The sequence below is a fragment of the Rhinolophus hipposideros genome (genome assembly GCF_964194185.1).
Source record: "Rhinolophus hipposideros genome assembly, chromosome: 6".
Lineage (NCBI taxonomy): Eukaryota > Metazoa > Chordata > Mammalia > Chiroptera > Rhinolophidae > Rhinolophus > Rhinolophus hipposideros.
The window spans coordinates 28,415,756-28,436,386 of NC_138052.1; positions in this window are offsets into that span (position 1 = coordinate 28,415,756).

Consider the following 20,631-nt stretch of genomic DNA (forward strand, 5'->3'; position numbering starts at 1 on the left):
CTTTTTTAGTATCTGTGACAATAAGGGAGCACATGGTAAAGCTCCTGGGACAAAGAAGGCCTTCAGCAAGTGTTTGCTGAATTCATTATATACAAAAGAAAAAAGTGGCCATAAGTGAAGTAAACAATTCTTCAAGAAACTGAGGAGAGAAGAGAAAGTGGGAGGAAGAGCATAGTAGAACCCAGAGCTCTAACTCAGGTTAAAATTGCCACAAAGAAGAATGAAATTGTTTTCTAAGATACAGAATTTGTTCATAATATTCCTTTCGTTTTGCCTGCATCATCTTGCCAGCAGTCAGAGAGTTAACTATTCGACTCCTTAGTAAGGCATGCTGCAATGCCAATGAAAGAGAGAGGGAAGGAAGAAAGTCAGACTCAAGGAACTGCCTGTAGGATTGATCTCTTTGGAAAATAATTTAGTGGTACAAATAACAGCTAATATATTCAGGTGAGCTCCAGGCTTGTGACAGTGTCCAAGAGCATCAGATTTAATGGCTGAGTGAGGCAATGGAGGCTCTTAGCAAGTAGCAATGCTTAGAGTTACAAGTAGGTAGCAGAGCAGTGGTTCTGGGTGATCTTCCCAGTGAAACTACATTATTAGTTGGCAGCTGATTTTCATGGTAGCATCCCACATGAAATGCTTTGCAGGATTTGAGCAGAGTCTGGGCTTGATATTAGGAAAGAGCTATAGTCCAAATGATGGAACGAAGAACAATGTATTTGACCAAATATATGAGGACAGGGTCTATTTATTCAGTAGGCACAGTGCTGAGCGCCCACAATACTTTTAGGGGCCCCTGAAAAATTTTCCAATTCCTCTTAAAGTTAGAAGAAAAAAATAAGTATAATAGTAATAAATGAATCATAATGAATCTAGACTGGATGATATTTGTCTTTATACAAATGCAGCTGTAAAACAAGTGCTTAATATTATTTTTAGGGAAGAAGGGACCATGAAGGCAAAAATGCCTAGGATCTACCAATGACCTAGTAGGCCCCGGGTAAGGTTAGAGAGAGAAGGCAGTAAGTCAGTGGCCTTGTGGGTTCCTGGGGCTCTACCCAAACAAACTGGACCCTGCATTTTGGTAGGGGTAAACTCTCAGCTGACCACATTTTCAACTTCAGAATTGGCTCCAGAGAAAGTGGTACAACATTTATTTCCCACTTAGGACTTAAGGAAACAAGCAAGGACTATTGGTCCAAATTCCTGATGGACTGGCAGTGTCTGAGGGCAACAATTGAATCATTTGAGCAGACTGACCTCCAGACACAGGCCTGAGTAACTACCAACCACTTGCTGACCTGATCCTCAAAAGCGGATCTTCACAGATTTCTTTATCTACCTGAACTGACTTGCATGAATCAAAGGTAAAAGTAAAGTCTGGAACATGATTTTACCCATACTTCTGGTTTTCAAAAGAGAGAGCAGTTAATTCTCCAAAAATCCTGGCACAGAACACGAGGAGCTGATAGGAAAGTAAAAATCAGGAAAAATTATAGGAGAGGACAGTTTTCATGGTGAATGATTTACATGATTTTTTTTTTAACTTGCTCCCTGAACATCTTCCCACCCATGAAAATACAAGACGGATTAAATGAGACAGCATTAGCCTTATCAATCATAAAACCTATGAACAAGAAGCCCCCATCTGTGGAGAGGAAAGCATTCTGCCTGCTCTGAAAGCATGCCCAAAAGAAATGTAATCCTCCTTGCTGAAATCACTTCTCAGCTCAGTGTATGCTGCAAATGAGTGAGTCCCCAAGTGGAAAGTGAGGGTGTGAAAGTCACTCAAGACAAAGAAAGATCGCTTTACAACAGACACTTCCCCCAAAACCTAGAATGAAGATTTCATGACCATTTCTGGCTGTGGGGTAATCTTTTGAATGAGAAACTAAGTATCGCAATTTAGTGGCTTGATGGCATGTGTCATTCAAAGGAGAAGTCACTAATGGAATGAAAGGACACTGTTTCCTTAATGAGACTCAGGTCTTAAAGTATTGTAATTACATTGTGAAGAATATCAAGCAGGTTTCATATCAAAGCTATATTCGTGTCTGCTTTTAGTAACTGAATAAAATACCAAATCAAAAAAAGTAAAGGTTTTTATTTTCATACTCTCCAAAAAGTTTATGACACAACAAAATATCCAAGCTTTTTCATATTGAGAGTTTTCTGGAATCCCACCAAGAAACCAGATATCTCTATCTATATTTCACAACTTTCAATTGTTTTTCCACCTGACAGCTTCAGACTGCATAGAAATCCAGTTGAAATTCCCCTCAGATGGTCAGTTGTAGAAAAGTAAATACTGTGTGAGATCATCTGATAGCAAAGTAACAACCCAAGTTGTCAGAGTGGCAGCTGATCTGTCAATGATGCTTTTACTCAATGAAAAGTCCCTAGTGGAATTAAACATTTTCTAGGGCAACGCAGAGACATGAGTCATCCTACTAGGAACAATATCAAAGAGGGTGGCAGAGAATGCCCTTTACCAGGATCTTGTCACTCACAGTAAGCCTATATATAGATAAGTTAAAGCTGAAATCTGAGCTGTGTTTGATGATGGATGCGTGGACACAACTGGGCTAAAGATAAAACTTATCTGGGATCGCCTATCGTTTGACATTACAAAATTCTGGGAATAGAAGCTGTAGGAGAAGAAAAGAATCTTACCAAATCTTTAAAAATTGCATGGGGATCATTAATCACAACATAATGATAATTGCATGTAAAATATTTTGAAATTGTATTTTAAGAAAGTTCATTGTAAATAATAGGGGATATATAATGGGATATTCTTTGAAGGAAGAAGGTAGAAATAAAAATTAAATTTGTGCCTCTGAACATACTTATTTTACTAAAACACACAACACAACTGATATTAGCCATATTTATGCTATGAAAAAGACTAGATTAAAAAGTAAACAATTTTAATGCTAGCTAAAATTAAAAACAATCTAAAAGAAAATTAATACACTTGACCACAAGTGCATATATATGTGCAGTTTATAAAACAGTAGAAAACATTTTTTTTAATATTTTAAATTAGAACATTTTTAGCAAACATGGTAATGTCCTAGATCAATTTGCACATGCTTTTAATTATCCAAATTGTGTATAGATAAAAGATGAACCATTTAAAGCATAAATGGATAAATAGCATAAATATGTATTTCACAAAAGAGGCTAATGGTTGGTAATTTTTTATATAAACAAATACATGCAAATTAAAAATGAGAATATAAATGTCATTTTTTAAATGTTAAGTTATCAAAATCTCTAAAGAAATCCTAGTACCCAGTAATGGTTGCAATAACACTGATGGGAACAAAAATTGGAGCAACATTTCTAGAAACAACTGTTTATAGTTGTCAGGAGCCTGAAAAAAATCTTCAAATCATACAAATGTATCTTGGGAACTTGTTTGGAGGTTCCAGTAAGGAAGTGCAATTTAGTCATTTATACAACCCCCTTTTGAGTTGCTCATTCTCCTTCACAGAAGCTACTTCCAGGAAATAATCAATATATACACCCATGTTTATTTGAAAAGATTTTGATTTCACTATAATTTATAGTAGAAGAGAGAAAAATAAAATTGTCCAGTAGAAGGGACAAAGTTCCATCCTTATTAATGTACATCAAATGTTCTATTAAATATGTTTTGAAAGATAAAAAATTAAATAAACAAAATCTGCTGATAAAAGATATGCTGCTGACAGTATATCATCTTTATAACAGAACACTACATCTAGACAGGAAAACTACAGTACTTAGGATACTGACCTCTGGATTGTAGAATTATGGGATTTTTAACTTTTTACAATGAATATTTGTCTTAATGAAATCAGAAGAGTCTGTTACACTACTTTTTGGAAATTGTAAATACAGTACCAAAATTCTACTTGATAAAAATTATTGATTTAATGCCAATTTATCTCACAAACCAAAGTGTAGTGTTCCTTCAAATGACATTGTTGAGGCCTTAAATTTTCATAAAATCTTTTCTATAGTTTTTTTAAAATAAATCTAAGTTCCTTAATTATTTTTTGTTTAATTCAGCTTTCTGCTCTGTAACATGAAATGGTTGTCCATAGAATTGTACCTGTCATTAATTCAATATCATATCAGCTCTCAGTATTACAAACCACATGTGTACAGTGGACCACAAAAAAAGGGGTGGCGGGGGAATCTAGCAAATGCTGCTTTCACTATTAGCTTCCTATGGATTTGTACTACCTAATGTTTCTGAGAAGAGTTTTGGACCACCTCTGAAAAACAGCTGTGAGGGGAAACTGTGGTACTTCAATCCTCATTTTTGGCAGTAAGTGTTTGTTTTTAATGTGAAAGCAAACAACGAAAGGAAACCTTTCCCATCTGCTTTGATCAGCAAGAAAGTCAAATGGAAATCATAGTATCCTCAGTAAATATCACTTGACTTCAGTGTACAAACACATTCTTCATTTATAGACACAGCCTTCTAAAGTGTTAGGTCAACATTAGAATGATAAATAGTCAGGAATCAGGTTGCTTGGCAAGATTTTCGGCGTTGTTGAGTAGGGTTCTTCTAAATTCTCATTTTGGGGTTGCTTGTCTATAACGTCGAATCTCTAGGTAGAGATTCTGAAACAGCAATCCCATTTCTTGCAAGCATAAGCATGTTGAGGTAATTTTCTCCCTCCTCAAAACTGCCTGTACCTTAGAGATCAATCCATTATGTAGCTTTGTGAACTTGTCGAATATCTACCTTACAAGTAGCAAGAGTCCAGGTCACTGCCAGATCAATAGACCATTTTACAGGGACACATAAAGTGATAATGAGAGGCACGAGGGTACATCAGTATGTAAAGTAGCAGCACAGCTGCTAATTAAAAGTGACTTGGGAAATTAGATCAAGATGGCAAATAGAGCAAATGTGTTTGTCTCTAAGTCCCAACCCAAATCACAAATGACAGAAAACACACCCATTTTCTTTAATTGCAAGTTCATTACCGCACTGGAAAAGCAAAAGGAGTTAAATTTGAGCCAGAAATTTTAGGACATCTCCACATGGAAGGTAGTTGAAGTAAATATACACAGAAAACTGTCACTAAAGGTAGAAGAAGCTTCAAAGTTGCTCCACACCCAGAGAGCTGAGGCAACCATCAATGTGATTTGTTATATAAACATATTTGAAAGAGTTTAGCAGATTAACTAATCACTCTCTGCCCCCAAGACAACAACAATAACAACAACCACACACACAGTAACAGAAGAGATCTTTGGAAGGCTATAGCATTGAGTGCTTGAGCATGGACCAAAGAGAGCGTGCAGGATCCCCACTGTCAGGAGGAAAAGAGAGTCTCAATGTTGAGAAAATGAGCTACTAGTATATATCACTAACAGCAGGTCTTACACTTGCCCTATAATAAGGCAGGCTACAGTAAAGTGAACCATACATAAAGACAAGTAAATAGGGACTCTCTGATACAAAGATAACATCCAACCATTCATCATGAAATAGTTCAAGAAAACCAAGTCCATGAAATAAAAGTACCAAACTAAGAATTAGAAGAATTAACACCTGAGGAAACAAAATTAGCACACAGGAGACCCCCAAAAGAACATTTCTTTTTTTAAGTAAGGTATATTTTACATAAATAAATGCCTAGATCTTAAGCGTTCAGCTTGATGAAGTTTGAGAATTGTATACACTTGTGTAACCAACACTCCCAAAACAAAATTTGAAACATTTATATCACTTCAGAAAGTTCTTCCTTGTGCAGTTCAATCCCCCCTTCATAGGCAACAACATTTTTTTTTAAATCACCATAGAATAATCTCATCTGTTCTTGATTTCATATAAATAGAATCATAAGGTATACATTCTTTCAACAAGCCAATATTTTTGACATTCATCTATGTTGTGTACATTTTTCAGTTGAGAAATAGTATTCTGTTGTATAATTATAACATATATTATTGATCTATTTTCTTGCTGAAGGACATTTGGCTTGTTTCCTGTTTGGGGCTATTATGAATAGAGCTGCTATGAACATTCTTGTTCAAGTATTTTTGGGTAAGAATGGAATTTCAGGGCCATATGGTTGAGAGACATTTAACCCTATTTTTAAAAAATGCCACACAGTTCTCAAAAGTGTACCGTTTTACACTTCAACCCACAATGTATTAGATTTCTGTTTGCCCCACACCTAACCAACATTTAGTATTGTCAATCATTTTTATTTTGGCATTTCTAGCGGATATGGGTATATATTTCACTTGGTACCTTGTTCAATAATCAATCAGTTGTGTTTATATTGGTCCTTTCTGGACTCACTATTTGTTTATGTACAAGTAGTCAATATCACACTGTCTTTATGATTGTAGCTTTAGTAAATACAGTAAGTCTTGAAAAAAGATAATGTTGTTTTGTTATACTTCCAGAACACAGCACAAATACAGAATGATATAAAAATTATGAGAGATAAGTTCAGAGAAATGGAACATAGTCTGGAAGTTTATTATATTATTATACTGAGTTATAGAAAAGGATAGCAGGAGGAAACAAAGAAAATGGAAAAAAGGAAATAGTCAATTAAATAATCGAGGAAAATTCTCTGAGCTGACATCTTCAGGATCACTCAAATGTAGAGTAGGACCTTGGATAAAAAATAAAATCATTCTAAAGTTTTCTAGATATATTTAAGTTAACTCTTATGCAATAAAAATCAAGGTAATAACAGACTTTTCATTGCCAGCCCTGTGAGTAAAAACAAAGTAGTAATATCACCAACGTTCTAAGAAAAAAATAATTTTAAATTTCGAATTGTGAACCTAAAGTAGTTTTAAGGATATATATTTGTTTGTATATAACAAATATATACATATATACACATATATATGTATGTGTGTGTATATATATATTTCAATTTTATTTTGGTGTACTAAAATCTACCCTCTATTCTTTTGATACCAATTCTCCAAAATTCCTCGACTACCACATTTTTCCCATAATTAAACATTTGGTTTGGTGAAACTGACTCTAATCACTAGTCCAGGTATGGACACATGATTTATCCTTGGGCAGCTAAATATTTGGTATGCCCTTACACCATAGTGACTGCTTCAGAAGTAGGCTCATCGTGGAATTGAAGCCAATTATAGCAACAATAAGGATTTTTGTTTTATTTTTTGGAACTGCAAACATCGCTTCTCTGCTGATCTTAAATTAATGAAAAATTAAATGAGCAGCTAAGGGTAATCATCTTGCCACTATCTGAAGCCTAGAAATTAAGGTTAACATGGAGGAAAGCAGAACCAAAAGATGCAGAAAGATTGACAGAAACCCCATTTGAGCCATTGTGTCGAGCAATGCCTAAAGCTGGATATCCCTGAGTTTTTCATATGAATGAGCCAATACACTCTCCCTCCTTCCAGCTTAAATCAGTTTAAACTGATTTAAATTAGATATTGTGTTACATGCAAGTGCAGGATGTAACTGATCCATAACAAAAGAAGCATTAGAAAAGGGAAAGCAATATGTGTAAAGAGGCACAATATATTGCATTTTATGTTGTCTCTATTCCAGATATTTTTCTTCTTTCATTACTTTTAGAATCGAACCTATTTACCTACAATAATTTCTCCAGTTTCTCCCCACTCTGTGTTGCCAGCTAAGAGCACAATAGAGAGACTAGAATAATTACTTTTTTTCTTGTCCTACACATTAACAAATTCCATCAAGATTCACCAAAGGTGGTTGAAATCACATGAAATCATTCAAGCATTTATTGAGCATTTTCTGACACTCAACAAATGTAAAGTAGCCGAAATTATGCATTTCACATTCTCAAACCGAAATGTAATGTCTATAGAAACAAATAACCAAACTGTAAGTTAAAAAAATATTTTTGGTAACTTTTCATACAATGTCACAAGCACACATAGAAAGTGAATTAGAAAAGAACTGTAGCTATGGAGAAACAAACTAAAAAATAAAATAAGCTTCTGATATCAAGCATTTAGTGCCCTACTGGCATTCAATGACGCTTTGGCTGCATACAGTAGGATATGATATGTCCCAGTCTCAAAGAAATAAAGGAAATATTTTGCATAGTATGTCTTCAAATAACTTTGCTCTCAAAAGGAAAATTAACTTACTCCATAAGAAATAGTTAATGATATAAATATTAATTGCTGAATTTTATGACACTGAATATGTATATATATGTGTGTGTGTGTGTGTTAGAACAGTCACTCACAAACTCCACTATCATCAAAATGACCTGGAAGGCTTGTTAAAATACAGATTACTGGTCACTGCCCCCAGTTTCTTATTCAGTAGTTCTGGGATGAGGCCACAGACTTGCATTTCAAACATGTTTCCAAGTAATGCTGATGTTGCTGGTCTTGAAACTTCATTTTGTAAACCACTGTGTTTGAGGAGAAGGTTAAGGTCAATGTGAACTAAGAAGATAACTGATTTAAAAACTTGAGCATTAAAACAAGAGACATCAAATCCCTTCCTTGTCTTAGGGAACCTGCTTCCTGGTAGTAGGAAATAAGTATTACATACACTAATACAAACACATAAATTGGTAAAACATAACATCTGAAAATAATAACTGCTTGTAGACATAAAAATATGTGTATAGAGAGTGACTAATATCAGACAAAGAGAAGAGATAATGTGAACAAGGAGTGTTTTTCTGGGGTGATACATGAGCTGCAATGTGAAGGATGGAAAGGGATGGCCTTTTGAAGATCTCACGGCAGGGTGGTCCAAGCATAGAAACAACAAGTCAAAGGCTTTGAAATGGGAAGAAACCTGATGTGTTCGAAGAAGGAAAATGCCATTAGTAAACAGGGAGAAGTGGGTTTAAAAAATGAATTAATAATAATAATAATGTTTAAATGGTAGGCTTTATAGTCCATGAGCATGGAAAACTTTTCTATTTCATTCTATATCAGTGAGGAGGCTTAGAACTACCAGAATAACTTGTTCTATTGTAAACTGTATGAAGATCACTTCAGCTATTATTTGGTGAATGGGTTGTGAGTGGGTGTGTGGAGGAATGGCAAGAAAAGACAAAGAGATGAAAGTTAAAAAATTCCAGGATTCCAGGAAAGACATATTCATGAATGTATCTAGATGAAAACAGAGAATATGCAGAAAAGTAGAGATACTAGACTAGTAATTCTTCAAGTTGGCTATATCAGAATGAGCTTCCCAGACTCCATCTTGGACCTGATGAATCATAAACTCTAAATTGTGGCCCCAAGTGATTCTGATGGGCAGCCAGATTTAGGGTATACTTTAATCTACAGATTCATTAGTAGCTAGACTGCATGATACCACCATAGGTTTCTGGGTACGGAATGTTCTGATGAAAGCAGAGTTTAAAAATTATTAATTTGGTGCTGTATAAGAGATACTGAAGACAAATGTCCTGCTAGTCAGTAAGAAAAGCAGTCAACAGGCCATCACAATAATGAAGGCATATGAATTTTGACAATTCTTAAGCTACATGTGGCTCTTTAAATTTAAATTAATTTAAATTAAATTAAATAAAAATCCAGTCTCCCAATCACACTAGCCACTTTTCAAGTGCTCAATAGTCACATTTGGCTCTTGTCCCCTGCATTGGACAGTGCAGATATAAAACATTTCCATAGCAGAAAGTGTTTGAACGGCAGTGGTCTAAACTATAATATCATGTTGGTGGTGGGGACAGAATCTGAGGGTCAAATCTGAGTGAAGAGTGGGGTGAAAAAGAGGATGAACAGGTCATGGTGATGAGTAAAGTAGCACTACTCTATAATCCTGTGGATTTTATTTAAGAAATTTCAAAATCTGCATAAAAATACACTTGAGTCAAGGGCACTGTAAAATCAGTACTTGCTGTGTTACACAATTCACCACAATATTTTTTTCAATATAGGAAAATACCATAACTGATAAGATAAATATTATGATAGCAAGTTTTTTCTCCCTCCTCTCTTTTTCTGTGGGTAATTACCAATGTCTGTAATTGACAACAGTTGATCAAATCAAAATAGGAAAACTAATAATGAGCCAGATTCTCCCACCACATTCCACCCGTTGAAGTCAGTGAAAGCTCTGTGCACACAGGGAGACACATGGCGAGCTAATCTGGCCCAGTATTTACACAGCACTTTCAATTTGAGGATCTTAAAATGTAGAACAAATATTCACTTTTATAGGCCATCCCAGGAGATAAAACCATCCTTTGTGCATCAGACTAAATTGGGTTTTAAAAGTTTGAGCTAAAGATTTTATGCTACCTAATATAGTGGTATTTAAAAAGCATGTTTCCTTCTTTCCATATATGCATGTGTCAGAATTCATAAGATTTAAATTGAGTTTGAGTAAACTTCAAGGCTTCACTCAGCTTAGCCTTGCAAATGCCATCTTCTTCCCAGCTACCCATCTGACTTCAGATAAGCACATTAATCACTTACTCATGTTGACCCAAATTAAACAACATCATTCACCTAGAAACATGTTCCTGCATTGGGCATCAGAGTTGCATAATTTCCTCGTGATTTAAAATTTTCTGAAATTTTTCAGATGAACCATGTACCAATGTGTTAATTGAATCTTGTTCTCAATTAACGACAAGTGGATTATCCAATTGCTGTGTTCTTTAGACTTCCTGGGCCTCTTCTCTACCTCTTAACTGCAATTTGCAGACAGTTGTCCCCATCACTCTGCAGCTGGCCCTTGTGCCATTAATAGCAAGACAGGCTGGGGAGGGAGGGAGAGGGCTGTTTGGCTTTAGGTCACTTGGTTAATTAGAGAAAGAGATAATGCTGCCAATTTGTTCACTAGTTCAACAAATATGTATTCCAGTCTTGCAACACTCAAGGGAAACATCAAGATACAGTTGTAGACAGAGTCTCTGTCCTAGAGACACAGAAAGATAAAGATAAAAAAATTCCCAGTTATCACAGGTGGTACACAATTCTGCACATGGATACTCAAAAAGCCTTTCCAACTCTTCACCATTTTTTTCTCAAGGCTTCAGTGGTTTTCATACCCCGAATTTCCCAGTGATGGGAAATTTCCCAGTGATGGGCAAGTTCCAGGCAACTTCTCTAGTACATGTGGCCTGTAGCAGCCTGGAGCTTCACGTAAATCCTGAGGGCGTGTGTGAATGCCAAAGTTTTCAGCTTCTCTGGCTTCTAAATGACTTGTTAAGTCCCTGGAAAGAATCTAAGAAAACAGAGTACTAAAAATGAATTGTATGCTTTTGTTGATGCTAAAATTCAGTTCTAATTATAGGGTAGTTTTGAAGGTGTTTCTGTAGGAGGAGGAATTATAGAGTGTCAAGAGCATGGTCCTGAGGGTTAGGGAGGCCTGAGTCCTCCTCTGAGGTTTACTTCTAATCATTTAAATTCTCTAACCTCAGTTTCCTCATCTACAAAAGGAAGATAATGACAGCATCGACATCATCGAGTCGATGTGGAGTTAGATGCTTTAAAATATATCAATTGCTTAGAAGTGTGCCTGGTTCAGATGAATCTCAGGATGTGTTATCTCTGAGCTAGCCACGGGCAAATCATTTGTTCAAATTGGACCCAGATTCTTCTACATTATAAGTAGGGTGGGGTGAGTTTCACTGCATTTTAGTTTTTCTTGAAAGCTCCTCAGAGGCCACTTTGGAGAAGGAAAGAATGACAGTAAAGGGGTAAAATGATGGCTGGTGTACCAAAACCCCTGCTTCTTCAAGTTAAACCCTAGTAGCTCTGCTTTTACATATTTTATATATTTAGAGCTTGTTTTATTTAATTAAAATATAAATTGGGGGGGACTAATTATGTTTATTTTTTAAAAATTAGAAAAACACTGGACCAGACATTCCCAAATTCTTGTTGAGTTCTGGAGCCATTTGAATTTTTAATACATGTCATAATTCACCTGTACCAGATACAAGATGTTATTAATATAAGTTTTATATAACCAAAAGGACAAAAACCATGACTTCTCTTCCCAAACAGACATAAAAGAATCTTTAGCTACATCTAATTAAACGTGTTTTATAAGAATTTGAAAATTTTTATTTGGTGTATTTTCTTTCCTTCTTTCCTTCATCTCATTTTTTCTAAAGGCTTGGATATTAAGATATTCTTGGTTCAGCAAAGGTCTAATTCCTTTTCAAACTTAAAGAACATAATATAACAAGACAAGTAAAGTGGAGATGAAGATAGGATTAAATGACAAATATTGTTTCCCATGAAAAAGAAAATGAAATAATAATTTCATTGTGAAAGAAGAGCCTTATAAATGGAGGATATCAGAAAAATATTTTGTTCTTCTTAAAGATTTAAACTACACTGTCTTAGAAAATTAATGTATGCCTTGGAAAGTTGTGCCTATATGACTGTGTCAATATTTACCTGCTGGACAATCAGGAGAATAAAAAGGCAAATTTATAGCTCATGACCTGACTTGAATGAATTACTCAAACTTTGCTAAAGGTACTACCAGAAAGCAGGAGAGGAGCAGGGACTCCTAGGTACTCTGCAGTTTAGGATTTCCAGAAGATAAAATGCTTAATATGTGTATTAAGAAAACCCCCATCTCTTTGACCCTCCTTCCATCTAGAAATGAGGTGTGTGTGTGTGTGTGTATATATATATATATATATATATATATATATATATATATATATATATATATATAGCCTTCTCTTGGTTCTGTGAAGGCCCTGTGACTTATATGATCACTAGAATGTGGCAGAAGTCATGATATACCAATTTCTGAGTCCAGGTCCTAAGAGATAGTAGCTTCCACTTCGGGACCTTTAGCGACAGGAGAAAGAAGCTGACTACCCTGAGACTGCCATGCTGTGAAGAAACTTAAGGAAACCATGTGGACATGTCCTGGAAAATGAGATGCATGTGGAAAGAGAGATCATAAGGAGTACAGAGGCGTCAGACATGTGAGTGAAGACGCCATCTTGGAAGTGAATCCTAGATGGATCAGAACTCCTAGTTAAGTTCTTTCTAAATTTCTCACCCACAAAATTGTGACCAAAATAAATAGTTATTTTAAGCCACAAGGTTTTGGAGTAGTTTTTTACGCAGCAATAGATAGCCTGCATAACAGAGATTTGAAAGAGGGAATTTTAGAGAAGTATGATCGTGAAGATAGAGGAGCAAGGTTAGAAACTGAGTACATCCAGTGAAGATTTAGTTTCTTGGTTCCCCTTTCTTTGGATTATGGAGAAAGATTCATATTTAACATACACCTATCAATTTTTTCTTTGAAGTGAAGATTACTTTGGTTATCCCAGCTTTTACTAAACTTTGATAAACTAAGTACATGCTGCCTGAATTGAGGTATTGTGGAAGATAAAATGATAGGTCAGTAGAGAGAAAAAGAGTCAGCCCCACATTTGCTCCTCTGATCAAGCTAATCTTAGGACTTAGCCTTTCACAGAGGGAACAATGTCCAGATGTTTCCAGTCGTCCACCCCAGAGCTAGAGCAGCATGCCGAAGCACACAAGGATGAGGAAGACCTCTCTCCTGGACAATTTAGCTGCACATATACAGTAGACCTCTTTGTTCTCAAAAATACTGAACAGGTGTAGCCTGTAAGGAAAGGGAAACTCGCATTTAGGTTACTGAAGAGTTTGTTTTGTCATTATGCATGCAATGTAATCCCTAGGAAGCACAAAGATTTTTATATGGGCATATTTAAGACAATAAATCTTTGGACCTGAAATCACAAAATTCTCCTTGCCCTTGGCTTTCCTTTGTGTTTCATGTGCTCTTCTGAGCAGCAACATGCGTCTCAACCATGGGCATGAAGCTCCCACTTCAGAGCTTCCATGCTTTATCTTCCATTACTGTGTCTCATCTTCCTCCTGCTCTCTCAGCAAACTGCTCTGATATTCATCCAGTGTTTTAAAGTCCTTTAGGCAAGGAATCTGACTTTCCTACTCATTCTTTCATTCAGTCACTCAATTAATACATATTTATTGAGGTTTATTAAGCTCTAGGATGTTAACACTACAAATATGAATAAGGCACACACCTTGTTCTGAAATAGCTTAGTCTTGCAGAGGTGGTGAGAAAAGTACATAAATAGCTCCCACAAAAGGCATGCAGTGATTAGTATCAAAAGACAAAAACTTTCTTTAAAAAAAAGGACAGATTCCTTGTAGAAAGGATAAAATTAACATTTACTGAGTATCCTTCATAGAACGTATCTTTTAAGTATATTATTTCATTTATACTCCAGCATCACCCATAAGAGAAATATTATTTTCTCTATTTTACATGTAAAAAAACCCTTAGATTCAAAAATGTTAAGTAATTTAGGTCATAAGTAGTTAAAAACCTGTAACTAGTCTTTCTCTAATATAAAAATCTTATATTCTCTTCATTAGAGGTCAAGTTTTCTTAAAGCTATAATTTCCTAACTGAAAACATTTTCTCTAAAAACCATTTAAACAACACCGTGAAGAAAGATGGTCTTTCCATTCCAATTTATATTGAAAAAAGCAAATGCTGGACAGGTAAAGTGACTTCTAAGCAGTCACAGAGATTTAAATCTTACCCTGAACTGAGGATTCCAAGAAAGCTTTTCTTTCCCACTCTACCAGGCTATCTTTTCCAGATTGGGGGGTTATAAAAGTTTCATGAAAAAAGGATGCATTTGATCTTGGCTTTGAAGAATGAATGAGATTTAGACAGGTGACTACCACGGTATAAGGTGGTGTGTTAGGTGGAGGACTTACAGGTGGAGAAAACGATGAGCTGGTATCAAGAACAATGTAGCTTAGTTATACTCCAAGATAATTTACTGCACAGAATATATTAAAACCAGATCAAAAAACATAGCATGTGCAATATGCCCAGACACCTAAGTGGTTGCAATGAATGGAACATTTTCCCTGTAACGATATCTATTATACATACATATATATTATACATATATACATTATGCAATGAATGGAACATTTTCCCTGTAACGATATCTATTATACAATTTAGCTGCACATATACTGCACATGTAACTCAAATATTCCAAGAGAACATAATCTGGAAATTGAGATTGAGTTATACTTTTTGGAACACCCAAATTTTATTGATTCCTCTCTCCACAAGTTGAACCCCCTCCTTCGAAGGCTTCCTATCAAATATTCCTGGAAAAAACACACAAGTTGTTCAACAAAGGCTCACAAGCAATAACGTTTATGCTGAACACGGCTTCTACTCTATCAGGTCTCAGAGTTTCTGGCCTGATTTTCCAAGGATCAGAGCATCTTCTCATCAACACTAGGTACTGTCATTAATTTGAAGGAGTCCACCTGGGATAAAAAGTGTAAAACTGAAAGTTGCCTCTTGCTTTTGAGACGCACGCTGCTAGAAAGGTCCAAAGCATTGCTACTTGCATCCCATATCCTCCCACCGCTACCCAACACTTGACGGGGTTTGAAGGATTCTTGCGGCAACCATTTGGGGTTTTATCTCCCTGCCTACAGGCATTAGTCTACGTGAGGCAAATGAAAGTAATAGATACTTCTGTGTATCCATAATTCCTAACTCCTATCCCAGAAAGCTAAATCTTTTCTTTCTTTCTTTTTTTAAGTGTCAGAATTGTTTTATCTACTTCATCCTGACTTCATTTAATTTCTTCCATCCTCACTTTCCTCCCCATAATTTCCTCACTTAAAACAAAAATCTAACTGTATTGAGAGCTGCTGGCTGATTCTGAGCTAAGCCTTTCTTGTCATGTCGAGTTCAGTCCAAGGATCTTTCTGCCCCCAGAATGAATTCTCTGAAGGAACTTCTCAGAGCTCATCCAAATGGACTTCTGGTGGTCTTTCTTGCCATTTTGCGCAGTAAATATATATCTGTTGTCAAAAATATACCAAGCAGCTCTTCATCAAGGTTGGCCATAAATGTTTAATTTCTCTCTCTCTCTTTTTTTTAATCTCAACTCAAATATAGGACCATCCTTCCTACTTAATGCTGTATTTTTTTATTTGTGAAACATTACTGAAAATTTTTTTTTGTCACATGCACCAAATCACATGACAGAAAATTTTTCAGGAATGTTTCACAAAGAAAAAAAATAATCACACTTTCTGAGCCACTAATGGAAAACATCTTAGAGGTCTGACCCAGCAGAGTAATGTGTAGAAGAGTCAAAGCGAATGGAGTTGAGGTTTGAAGTCTGAAGGTAAGACTTTGTTTGAATCCCGATATTGCCATTTAGAAACTATGTAGCTTTGAACAAGTGTTTTAACTGCACTGAATCTTGGCACCTACATCATAAAATGTGAATAATCATAATATTGTCCATTTTGCCTAACAAACAGTGTGATTGTATTAAATATGACAGTGATTTTCTTATACCTTTAGGTGCCAGGCACATCCATTACTGATCATACTTATTTATATCCTGCAAAGGAGGTATTATTAACTACTAAGGCTTATTCTTTGTCTAAGAACACATATAGCTAGTACATGGCAGAGTATTTAAGTACTGAATTCAGATGTGCCTGATGTCAGAACCCTCCTCCTTTCACCATACATTGATGCTTCTATATAAATATTATCTTGTATATTATTGGTGTTTGTCTGCTGGACTAAGAGCTCTTGAAAGCAGTCTCTAGATCTTTCTTCTTGGTACCTACAACACTTAGAAGAAGCACAAGTCCTAGCCAAAAACAAAGCAAAAACAAAAACAAAATTTTAATAAATATCTGTTGGCTTTATGAACACGTGAATAGAAAAAGCAATGAATTGTTTCTACTCTATTGTGAACTTGAGGCTACATAAATAATATGACTCCATCAGTACCTTGAAATGTGAACAGAACTCCCTCAACATAATCAAATGTATTAAGTAACCACAGACGCACTTTTTAAAATAGAGCAACTCTGACACTTATTGCCAACTAGAGCCAAGTCCATTAATCAGAAGAGAAAAAAGGAGGGGTTTTACATTCTGCTGCCTGAGAAACAAAATTGATTTAATACCTTTTGAAAATTTTAAGCTATCTCCAAATGTCAGGTGTAAAAAAAAGAAAGAAAGAAAGAAAGGAAGAAACGGAAGAAGGAAGGAAGGAAGGAAGGAAGGAAGGAAGGAAGGAAGGAAGGAAGGAAGGAAGGAAGGAAGGAGGGAGGGAGGGAGGGAGGGAGGGAGGGAGGGAGGGAGGGAGGGAGAAAGGGGAAAAAAGATCATATATTGGTATTTTAAACTACAGTAACAGATAACATATATGTTCATGCAGTGTCAAGGCTATGATTTTCCCATCGTTTTGCATTCCTCTAAGTAAAATGCTATCTACATCTCACAACTGGTGGGTGTAAAGATTGTGAAACAAAGTTGGGCATAATCCATCAAACTCACAACCTATGCCAACTTTACTCACTCTCTGGAACACAGGAACTAGGTAAAATTTATGGGAAAGTGTTTAAATCAAAACTAGCTACTACTGATGCATATCTCCTAGGAGAGTTAGCTCTTTCCCAGGTGATTCCCAAAGTTCACACGCAGCATTTGTATTCACTTCTCTCCAGCAGGCCAAAGCAAAGGTTAGTGTTTTTGAGTAGCTGCTGTATCTAGGTGTGGAACGAGGCACTTCCTCCAATCATCACAAGAACCATAGAGACAGATGATCTATTCTCATTTTAAAGTTGAGAACACTGAAGCTGGGTGAGGCTAAGTAAGCTGATCAAGGCCGAACATTTAGTAAGTGATGGAACTGAGATTCAAACACAGTCTGACTGATTCCAAAGCCACAGCTGCTCTTCCAGAAGGAGAAGGGATGGCTTCGCAGTACTGGAGATTTTTAAAACATTGAGTTAAAAGTAAAACAGAAGGTGGAGTAAGAAAAAAACAGTTGTTTAAATATTGTTTTAGGATAAGGGATTTAAGAGAGAGAATGAGAAACTAAGGGGGCAGTGAGGATAATTCTTGAGGCCACTTCAAATAGGTCTACTGATTTCTGGCGTTCTGTATAAACTTTGGGAAGGGAGAGGGGATAAACGTGCTTAAAAATGCTTTTCCAACTGCAACAGGTTTAGCTCTATACACTGTGCAATAACATGATCTTTTAGGCTTCTGAAGCTCAAGCCATTGCCAGTAGCATTCAACTTGCCTGTAACAAAATGCAGGAGAAACACTGGGAAAGAGAAATTCCACTCAAGTTTAGTGCTGAACTCAGTCCTGAGAATCTCTTTCAGACATCCTTCACACCTGAGTTTCCATTGGTCTCACTCTTGGCTACTCACTCTTCTTTCTTCCATTTTTGCTCCAACTTAATTTTTAGACTTGATACATTCATGCTTTTTTGATACATTCATGTAAAAATTCTTACAGATTTTTATTTGTAACTAAACCCCTTAAGCTACTTGAAGGTACCTCCCCACTTCCTGCCTCAGGTGCAAGAATCTTCTACCCTAGAACTACCTCTTTGGGCAACTATCCAAGTTTGCTCATATCAGATACCTGATAACAAAGAGTAAATGACTTGATCAATAGTTTTCAATCCTGGCTACAGAGTCATATGGGAAATTTATAGAAAATATTGGTACGTGGGACCCACCCTAAACCAATTAAACTACAATCTCTAAGTGTGGTACTCAGGAAGACATATAGTTCAGATCTTTCATCTACAGGCAAATGTTCATACTATGATACCTCCCTTGAAAAGTTCCTTGAAGCTGGAGTCCTAGAGAGAACTAATCCAACCAGTGAGCTCAAGTTCTCATCTGAATTGTGTCTCTGCCTCCAGCTATTTCTCTGGCATGCCAACACAATTAATAGAAAGTTCAGTCAATAACATGACAACATTATGGCAGTTGTTGTGCCTCATTCAAAACAACCAACCAAGTGAATACATGTCATTTTCCTGTCATTGGTTGATTGGTGCCCATCAACAGAGATGCATGATGACCTAGCCTCTTGGTTAGCCCACCTGTTGGATGGACTAGCAGCAATCACTTGTCATTTGCAAAAATAAATGATGCAAGTGCCAAATTCTACCATTTTCCCCAACAACACCTAAGGATATAAGTTACAAACTCATCACATCGCCTATTAAAAAATATGACTCTTAAAAGCTAGCATTCAAATTCCTCCAACAAATGACTCTCATGTATCCCTAACCTCATTTATTTTTACTCTCCAGTTTGGATTTCTGACTCTTCTCAAATACACCATCTTTATGATTTTGCACATGGCTTGCTGGTTTCCATCTCGTCATTTTACTTATGCAAATCTTCTCAGCTGAAATGAGCTCTCTATTCCCCTCTATTCCACCAATCCACATCTTCATCCCATCCCTTACTTTCCTCGTGTCACACTATTCCTCCAACTACTCACTTTTGTCACTGTCCCATAAGACTTTCCAAATATTCTTCCATTCCTTTTGCTGGAGTCTAAAGTTCCATTCCCCTAAAATGAAAAAGCTGCCATCCAAAAATTACCATATGACCACCTCTGCCTTCTGACTTGGTAAGGAACATCATTAACACTACTACGTCAAGAAAAGTTATAGGAATAGGTACAGCAAAGCTCTATCACAACCTGCCCTTTATTCAGTAATGCCACAAACTTAGTCACATTCTTCACATACCTTTGACATATACCACATTTTTAGTGATGTGAAGGTCACTCACAATACATTTATACCCTCGTCCCCAAATGACAGTGACCCCAGCTAAAGTTGACTCTTCAAGCATTAGCATACAGTTCACAGTTTTTTTTTTTGTAAAGCCATTTGCCTAAAGTATCAGAGAGGTATATTGCTTCTCTTTTTACACCTTGTATCTCTAGGAATATCTTACCTCAGCAAGGCTTGTCGAAACACCTGAGCTCTCTGAGATGAAATTGGTAACAATAATCATGCTTGCCTCACAGGACCAATGTGAGGACTAACTTAAATGAGATAAGGTATGTGAAGCATGAAGAATAGGTTCTCCATAAATGGTACTGTTAATATTCCACAGCTCGTTCTTCAATGCACAAGCACACTCATAGCCTGGCAGCTCCTGGGTCCTGATAGGAACGAGAACCAGAATTCTGAGAAAGGTGTTAAGACACCTGAGCTGTCTGCCTGCTGCTACAGGTGCTGAAGCATCGCCACAGCAGCACTATTTGATTTCCTCTTTGTAAACCACGATGCAGTTTGACATGAATCAGGGCGTTAATACATTTACAGACGTACCACAAGTGGTAGACCTCTGTGCTTCTGTGAATTAGGGATCAAGGCTGATTTACATAATGTTTAGAAAGCTCACAAACTTCGTATTTTGTCTAAAATAATTGTGATTCTCCAAGGTTTTCCCAACTGTGCCAATTTGGCTGAAGCTGTTGCTTGAATTGCCAGCCTGCATCCAGATTTCTCAGACTAATCTTTGGCAGGATCCTACTCACTCCAGTTTCAGGACGAAGTGACTGGCAGCAACCCAACAGCCCAAGAGCACACTCCTGCCAAAGCAACACTGGCCAGGAAAAGCCTTCAAGAACGTGAAACAAAAGAGAGTTCAGTCCTTCTCCTCAGTGCAGAACTCTACTGAGTTGGCCACCCTGCAGCTGGTCAAAGGGACGGCCTGGCTCCTTCAGTCCAGGGGAGGCCATGACTAATGATGCCTTTGCAGGCACCG